General features: G+C 30.2%; 1 long non-coding RNA gene across 3 annotated transcripts in view; it reads left to right on the top strand.

Moving 5' to 3' along the window:
• LOC118204709 (uncharacterized) overlaps window positions 1–2,386 on the top strand; it is a 65,353-nt gene extending 62,967 nt beyond the window's left edge. For all 3 annotated transcript variants that reach the window (XR_015041482.1, XR_015041481.1, XR_015041480.1), the window contains one exon: window positions 2,129–2,386. This is a non-coding gene — a long non-coding RNA (uncharacterized LOC118204709). The remainder of the gene's footprint in view (window positions 1–2,128) is intronic.
• Window positions 2,387–9,610: the final 7,224 nt, after the last annotated feature.

The following is a 9,610-nucleotide window of genomic DNA, read 5'->3' on the forward strand; positions in this document are numbered from 1 at the left end:
ATGCTGTTACTTACTGAGAAAACGATAAAAACGCTCGTGAAGCTGACCTACTAGTGAAGGTTTGAACCTCGTTGAACAATCATTGTTCATGGTTCATATTAACTTGACATCTGGTGGGCCTTTTTGTAAAGAAAGTATGTTAAAGCAAGATATCGCAATTTACAATGATCAAGCAACTTAGGACTGATAAGTTACGGGTTTAGCCCTGACATTTCAAAGATCCTAAAAATGTCATAAAAATGGTATTTCCTGATAATAATTAAAAACGTCTTTCTCACTTTACACCTTGATTCATTTTCTTCCAACACACATCCAACCCGAAATCGAATACATTAAAAGCTAGCGGGAATTTTCATGTTTAATGAATACGAAAGCCCTTCTGCATCAAATTTTACGTCCATAACGCTGAGAGAGTCAAGTGAAAAAAGGGATAAATGTAATATAATGATATTTGAAATGAGTTCAACCACCGGAATTTCTGTTAGAGAAGGGTATGCAGTTAGATTACTCACATGGATGTGCTCTAGCGTTCGCTCTACCAAGCTAAAATAAAAATTAATATTCGCCATAATATTTGTTTAATTGCCTAAAATCTGGATGTAATACACGTTTCTAAATGGTTCTAAAATCTGGATAATGCTATGTATTTTCAGTTAACATACTCCAAATTTCCTTAGTGGAAAAGCTGAAATTTTGGTAGCTGAAATGTTTCGCATAATTTTGAGGGAATGGTTGAAATCAGAAAGCGGCAAATAGAGGCAAATTTAATACAAATCAATTACTAATTTAAATAATTAGTTATAACTTTAACAAGCGTAATAAGAAATTAACTTATAATTAATTAGCATATATTAATATTCTAAATTAATCTCCTAAATCAAAATACCTTCTTTCGCTGACAAATATCTTACCAGGATAAACCAACCTTTTTTTAGTCAAATGTTATATTTACTTTGACACCTGTGCTATACAGGATTTAAATAAGGAAAATTCATCATTCCCACAAGGTAGTCAATGAAGCACATCTCTAGTGAAATCAATGCATATAACATATTCCAAATTGCATATAATGCAAGTTTCCGCTACGCTGGCAGAAAAATGCCTCTAGCTTTTGATATCAATGCCCGGGCACGTCCGGATAGGTTTTCTGAATTCCAGGAGTTCGCTACGTTTTGATTTATCACGCAACTAGTGTCAGGGAAATGGCATGGCTCTCCGAAGCCAGGAATTCCAACAGAAACGATCCCTAGTGGGAGCAGAATAGCCTTATTCAGGGGACCACTACAAATGAAATGAACCAAAACATTCGTTGGAATGAGTGCAAGTTTCGGTTGTATGTGTTTTGCGTTGTTTTCCCTAAAGACTACTTTGTTATCCAATTCCGTTTCCTTAATTAAGGGGATTGTACTGCAGAATTCTTCCTAATGAGTTTGAAATACTTGAGATATATAACTATTGCGGCCTTTTTATTTTATTGATGTTTAGGAAAAAATGTAATTTGCAGATAAGGATATAAATATAATCAACAAAACATGTATTATAAAAATACTAGCTTTGAACCTGAACCGAAATAATATGTCACACTGATCCTAACATGAGCTGTTTCATTTCCGTATAAAGGTTTCCTCTGAAAACCAGCCCCATCATGTATAAACAATATTATGTTTTAAAATTATATTAAGATAATTTGTCATTTAAGCTTTCTGTGTCATATTTTCTTTCTTTTAATTTACGATGTAGTGTTTAATCATCTAATCATCTTTTTGAACATTCTTAATATACTAAACCATGTATGTGAAACCGTGTATGTTTACGTCTTTATTTATTATAAAGCATCTTCTGAAAATCCCTAAAGCAATCTTATATTCGGGCTGGTATGCGATTTGGTTTGGGCACTTTAGGTACGAAAATGAGGTTCTAGATATTTGTAAATTTTAGATTTCAACAATAAAAGCTGATAAAACAATTTACCAATTATTTTAATAAGAAGTATTGGGTTATTCCATAAATAATGTGGTATATTACTCGTCTTTTATTTTTTAAAATCAAAGTAGTTAGTCTTTTTAATCTAAAATATGTGTGACCTCGTCCTGTACTAATTTTTAATAAATAGAATGGAATTTTTCAGGCAGATCCTGGTCTGGCTCTTCAAATCCTCAAGTAACAGGCTAGACTTCTAGACTGTAATTTCCGGCTTGGAAGCTCAGGAACCGCGGCTGACATTCGATAACCATATACTCCATTACTATTTCAGTAATAATTGTCTAATTGGATTTATAAATCAAAATATTTTGAATATGCTTCTTTGCCACTTTCATAATGCTTTAAAAAATTACTGTTCTGATTGCACTGCATTCTTGAAAACTTTATACTAAAAATAAAGTAAACTTACTACATACTTTTACAGAACGTTAGTGTAGGTAGTTTATTCTGTTCCTTTCGGACTTTCACTTCAACTGAGAAAATCACTGTACTTATGGCCCAATAAAAAGTTACATCTTGCTCATATTTTAGAGGAAATAGTGGATTAGAGGAACAAAATTTAAACAATTTATTAATAAAACATATTGGAGACAGACAACCTTATTAACATTTTGACACAAATGTCAAAGTTCCTTCTTGATCTGATGCTATAACCTTCACAATATTTATAAATGTAATACAATGTATGAATTACTGCTTGAACTAAATTTTAATGTGTTATTGTGACAGAAAACTAATTTCAAATTTTCTATTTAAAATAATTTACGTAATTAATCAAAGCATAAATATTAACTTTATGTATCACCTAATAGTGAAGCATACCTTGCTTAACATTATTCAAATGTAAAACGTGACGTATGACAAAATTCATGACATATTGTGAAATAAGCCGCATGTCATGATATATCGTAAATATAAAACGTGGCATAACATATCATTCAGGAGGTAATACATGACTTAATTATAATGTTGTGCTCAATTTATCGGTCATTTAAAATTTCGAATGATTTTCGAACATTAAATCCCATGTATTGTTTTGATACTTTTCCATAACAGTGCATCCCTTGAATTATGACTCATGTAGGGAAATTCCGCTTTAACACTAGTCAAGATTCCATATATCTAGACTTCATGAAAAATCCAAGGATGTTTCAGATGCTATCAAATTTGTGATTTTAATACAAAGCTATTGATACTTGTATCTTGAGAAACAAAATATTTTAGGAACATTTCTGCACAGAACGAATTCTGAGGCCAAGCACTGAACCCTGAAAGAAATACCAGTGTTCAGCATCACTGTTAACTCAGAGACTCAGCAACTGCTGAGGTTTCTCAGCATAAAAAGCCACTTTGTCGAACACGTATATATATTACGTTATTATTTAAAATGAGTTTATGTAAATGCACTAAATTACTGAATTTACATATGAAACGTATTCATCGTATCATAAGCATTCATTCAAACTTATGTACATGCATATGTTAAATGCATTATTAGTTACGTCAATTATTTATTAGTCAGTTAGTTATTAGTTAAGATGTTAAGTCAAGAATGCATTATTAGAAAATTTTAATTTAAAATCAGATGCATTTAGTTTGGTTGTATAATTTAAATTAACTGCTATAAAATATATCCCACGCAATTTAAACGTTGTTATTCTAAATTTACTTTGCTTAAAATTTTAGGAAAAATTTTAATATTTACGAGCTCAAATTTTACAATGATTAAAACATAAAAGAAACATCTAATAGTTTTAATTATTTTATTTTACTTTATTTTAAATGTTTAAGATTATTTTAGCATTCTATAAAAACATACATGATTATCCATAGTTTTTAATTCTCTTCATACCATAATGAGAAAGATTTCACACTTTTAAACCAGCCTGTTCGTAAAACTTTACCGTGATTCCTTTCCACCTGAATGTATAATGAGGGAAAACGTGCGCCGATTATTACTTTTCTTAACGTCATCATACTGAACGCATTTAGAGGTTAGGTTTCTTTACAACATGAGATGAAAGACGAAATCCTTTTCATGAACCATAAAATATCTTTCATCAAGCTCAAACATTTCTGTGTATAAGTTCTTGAAATAACATAAAATTCAATTTGGGAATATTTGGCTTCTCTACTTATGACGTATTACAAGATCTTGTTTGTACACTTCCTTACACTAACGATTTGGAAAACAATCCTACACCTTTCTGTGGCGATCAAGGTGTGATAACTGAGCATAGCGGATGTTATACAAGGACCACTACGGTAAATATTTGAGCAGTCTACCTTATTATATCACAGTGTTTCTTGTTTTCCTTTTTTAACATAAACCATTCTCTAAAGCAGTGGTCCTCAAAAGGGTAATCCCAACAGTTCTAAAATAAAACAAAAACCGATTCTTAAATTCTTTATTTTAGTAACGTAAATAAAAATATAACAAATATAACAAACAAAGCAGTCATTATAATCTTCTAATCTAACGTCTAACAATTTAACTCTGCAAATGCAAACGTATATCAAACATATTCAGGAATATAGGCAAAATATTAAGAGGTTTGAAAACATAAAATATACACATCAAGTCATATTTAAATGGGATCCATGTGCCTATTTTCCTAAACCAACTTTTTAATTCTAGACTGTGTACAATTATATCGTTTTCAAGTTCATCGCGAATTGTTACTTTTGTTTTCATGACACACATAGAAGAGAGGCTTAATTTTCATAAATATGGTATTACGAGTAGAACCATTATTTGAAAGATTCATTCGTCAAATGAGGATGTTGGCTCAAAACTGGTCCGGTTTCTGAAAAATAAATTTGCTTCAACATTCATTCCATCACTTGATATTTTAATAATTTTTTCTTTCGTGTTTATTGTTATCTCAGTATATAGAAAATACGTATAAGTTACTAGAATGCACGTTGGCTAGCAACTTGAAGTCCAAAGGCTGATGAGTGGTGAGGGTATCGCTCATTTCTTCAGTTTTCTGGCATTTAAAATATATAATGACACCAAACCCGTCAAAGTCAAGTAAGTTTACAAAAGAGCTCAAAATGCAAATAGTCGAGCTAAAATGTGTTTACGAAATGCTGCAGGAATAAAGCTCTCTCCTTAACAAAATCATCTATCTGATCAGCGGAAGCGTCGTCATTCCATCTCACTAAGCAAACTTCGCTTCATTCACCAAACGGATTTTAAATCTTACACTAGTCAAAGACAACCTAATCCTTTATTCTGCTGTCTTTGTATAAAAAATAAAAATGGCATTCGAAAAATTTGTTGGTTGCACGTTGGCTAGCAACCTGAAGTTCAAAGGCTGATGAGTGGTGAAGGTATCGCTCATTTCTTCAGTTTTCTGGCATTTAAAATATATAATGACACCAAACCCGTCAAAGTCAAGTAAATTTAAAAAAGAGCTCAAAATGCAAATAGTCGAGCTAAAATGTGTTTACGAAATGCTGCAGGAATAAAGCTCTCTCCTTAACAAAATCATCTATCTGATCAGCGGAAGCGTCGGCATTCCATCTCACTAAGCAAACTTCGCTTCATTCACCAAACGGATTTTAAATCTTACACTAGTCAAAGACAACCTAATCCTTTGTTCTGCTGTCTTTGTATAAAAAATAGAAATGGCATTCAAAAAAACGTTATTTTTGAAAACATATATAAGTAAATAAAGTCATGTCTGCAGAAAAGTTATATTCAACTCCGTCTGCAAAAAAATGAGGTATATTCGACTCCCAATGAAATGGGATATTGCTTGACCTTCATGAGAAGACTGGGAATTCTCACTGCGTATTACAGAAGTATTCTCACGGTTAAAATTACGATTAATCTGAGAACAGCTAAAATGTACGGAAAACAGAGATAACCCGTATCATAATTAGCAGTTGTTATAATTATCGTGTTATTTTAATAACAATTTTAACAATTTATTTGTACTTTCAAGCTGCTTAATCTGTATATAAAGTTAATCTGGTGACGTCAATTCAATAAGCATTCAGGACAAAAAAAAATTCTTAAAAATTAATGGAGCAATGCTTTTGTTTATGTTACTCTTTCAGTTCAATCGTCGTCAATGGGTAAAATTAAATTCATTACTGTGTAAGGTATATTTTAATTTGATAACAGTTATTTTAATTTTGAAGTCCCTTTCCTATCAAACCTTATTTCCACTTCCAACTCCCTACCAGAAGGAATGTTTAGATTCGCACTGAATGCAAACGAGTTAGAAGAAGTAAGGAAAGTTTAACCTACTTTATCAGAACTAGGAATCCTGAACAACGCGTTCTTGAAGTGTCTCTTGAAGCTGTTACGCTTGGCCGTATTATTACGTGCCTTTTGCAATTCGCCGGCTAGTTTAAATTAAGCGCCAACTTCGTTAGATAGTCGTGTTTAGCTTCGGCTAATTTTCCTTTAGTTAGTTGTAGTTTAGTTTTCCTCGACGTTCATCTTAGACAAAAAAGTGTGAAACCATACAACTGTGTACTTGAACTTTGACAATTTAGCAATTTATTTTCAATGGGTGATTTAACAATGTTTATGTAGTTCTGATAGCGTGCAATTATATTATTTAACGCTTTCTATAAAAACCACTCTCAAATGCTATGATTTCATCTGCTAATACTGCTATTATTTTTTTCTTCCTTATTTTTTAAGACTACGTTTTTTACACTGATTGTTTGTGATTGTAAGTTTTCTTTCGGCAAGAAATAAACATTTTTGCTCTAACCTAAATTAGGAGTTGTATAAAAGAAATATTTTGCTTTTAATAAGAAAATAGAATGAATCGAAACATAGATGAAATATCATTATGATTGTAAACGTTGTACAAATATTAGACATATAAATGGTACTTCATTGTACTTGATTTGTGTCACCGTTAAGAACAGAAACCGAATTGACTCTTAGTAACCATAAATATTTGATTTTAGATGCGGATAGATTTGTATATACAGAAGTTATTACGAGGAATCCAGTTTCTCGTAATAGCAAATATTATTCGTTAGCTATTACGAGGAGTTCTATTCGCATCAAGAGATTTTGTGTAAAAATGAAAAGTAAGTTATGAGTTGCCAGGAGAGAATTATAAAAGCTAGTACTAAGACCCAGTTGGATGAGATTATTTTGAAGATAAAGAAAGATCTTGTATTGCATACAAATAAATTGCTTCGTATTAAAAAAACATAATAATAAAATCTCTTGGTGGTCGTCGGAGTTAACTAGGTTGAAGAAAAGAATCCGGTCACTAAGAAAATCCTATCAGGTGAGATGTATTTCAGAAGAAATTAAAATTCAAAGAAGAATATGCTATAGAAGGAAATTAGTAATATATAAAAAGTTAATTAAGAAAAAAAATATGAAAGTAAATTAAATTACTTTCTGAAAAGTAATTGCTATTTTAATGCATTTTTTAAACACGCAACTCAAGAGGTTAAACAAAAAACAGTGTTGAAAAGGCCTGATGGTCATCGACAAGAACTTATACAGGATGTGAAAAGGAAAATTTTAGATGAGATCTTGGGATCTAGTATTCCTATACAGAATACTTGTGATTTCATCTTAAATAAAATAAATGAATGTAATGACGATTATAAACAATTTATGCTGAATGAGATTAGGACGGCTATTACACAACTTCGTACAAGAATCTCCCTTGGTTTGGACGGTATACATGCGGGCATAGTGAAGATGTTGTTTGAGTTCTGTCCTAGCTTTTTCCAGAATTTATACAATAAGTGTTTGTTATATGGTTTCTTTCCTGAGGTTTGGAAGATTGCAAAACTAATTCTCGTCCTTAAAAGTAATGCTAGAATTAAGTCAATATGTCTTTTAAAGGTGATGGGAAAGGTTCTGGACAAATTGATTGTAAATCGCTTGCAATATCATATTAAAAATCTGATGTGTACACCACATGACTTCCTTGTACGGAATATTAAATTATACGCTTTTTTTCTTGCATTTCATTTAAACTTATTGGATTGAATTAAATCTGCTTCGCCAACAGCGCATAAACCACAATAGAATAAATGCATTCTTTAAAATCCACTGTAGTATTTGTTTACCATAGCGACACTCTGGCGCTAGATTCACTTACCAGTATTATATTTCGATCATATTATAACTCAGAATGCACAAAATTTATTTAAAGAATAGAATTATCTAATCGTTGCCACATGTTCTCTTCAAATACTCTAATAAAGCTAGAATGATGTATAAAAGAAATTACGCAAACAAAACAAATAAGAAACAGTTTTTCACAGACGATTGAGTATTTCTCATTCAATTAATTCAGTTCTCACTTCGCGAGAAGGCAAAAATACGTAAAAACTCAAAATATCTATATTCAAAATTACGAAGTAAATCTTAAACACTTATTTCCTCGAAAAAAGTCCAGAAAGGATTGAGCAGGGTTTAATTCGCAATAATAAATGATAGCGTTATCTTTGTTGTTGCTAAGCTAAGTTTTTCTAGCTTGGCAACAAATCAACTAGTCTGCTGTTTCAAATGTAAACAAGCAATGGCCGCTATCAGAAAAATTATTAGGCTTAGCGGCACTTAAACAACTTTAAAATTGTTGATAATTCTAAAATTATTGCATACAGATTTACTAAAGGCATAAAAACCTTAAACGGAAGATAAAAAAACATAATTCAATCATTTTTAAAACAAAAATGTACAATTTACAAACATATAAGAAGAAAAAAGAAAAGTATACAATTTACATACATATAAGAAGAAAAAGTAAAGAAAGTGAGATCACTGAGCCGGGTAACAGAGTGGATATATATATAAATATATTTATGTACGTTTGGTGCGGCCGATTGCAACCAAAATACGAGGTGCACATCTACATGTTATAGCAGTCCTATATACAAAATTTCAACGTTCTGAGGCTACTCGTTTTTGAGTTATGCGAGACACGTTCGTACATACGTTCGTACAGACGCCACGAAAAATTCTCTTCAGAATTCCTTTTTAGTTTATAAGCAGTTTTATAATTTTTTTGGAGAAAACGAGTCTTTTATTCTGTCCTTACGAACAGATATCCCGCAAAAACATCGTTAAATTGCATTCGATAGCGGTCAAAATGGATATTTTTGTTAAAATATGCTTCCTGAGAATTTTCGATTACAATACTTCCTTTTTACTTCGTACAAGGAAGTAAAAAAAAGAAGAAATTTATGTCTTCTAATCAATATGGTTTTTGTGCCTAGCGGAGCACAGACTATTATTATATTATTAGATATAATATTATTATTAGATATAATAATATTATTAATATATTATAGATTATTATATTATTATATTATTATTAGATATTATATTATAGATATTATTATTATATTATTATATATTATATTATTATTAGATATAATAATATTATTATTGTACTATAATTAGATATAATAATATTATTAATATATTATAGATTATTATATTATTATATTATTATTAGATATTATATTATATATATTATTATTATATTATTATATATTATATTATTGTTAGATATAATAATATTAGATATTATATTATAGATATTATTATTATATTATTATATATTATATTATTATTAGATATAATAATATTATTAATATATTATAGATTATTATATTATTA

The sequence above is a fragment of the Stegodyphus dumicola genome, chromosome 6 (genome assembly GCF_044657685.1).
Source record: "Stegodyphus dumicola isolate Sdum_Otavi_A_Nest chromosome 6, ASM4465768v1".
In the NCBI taxonomy this organism is placed as follows: domain Eukaryota; kingdom Metazoa; phylum Arthropoda; class Arachnida; order Araneae; family Eresidae; genus Stegodyphus; species Stegodyphus dumicola.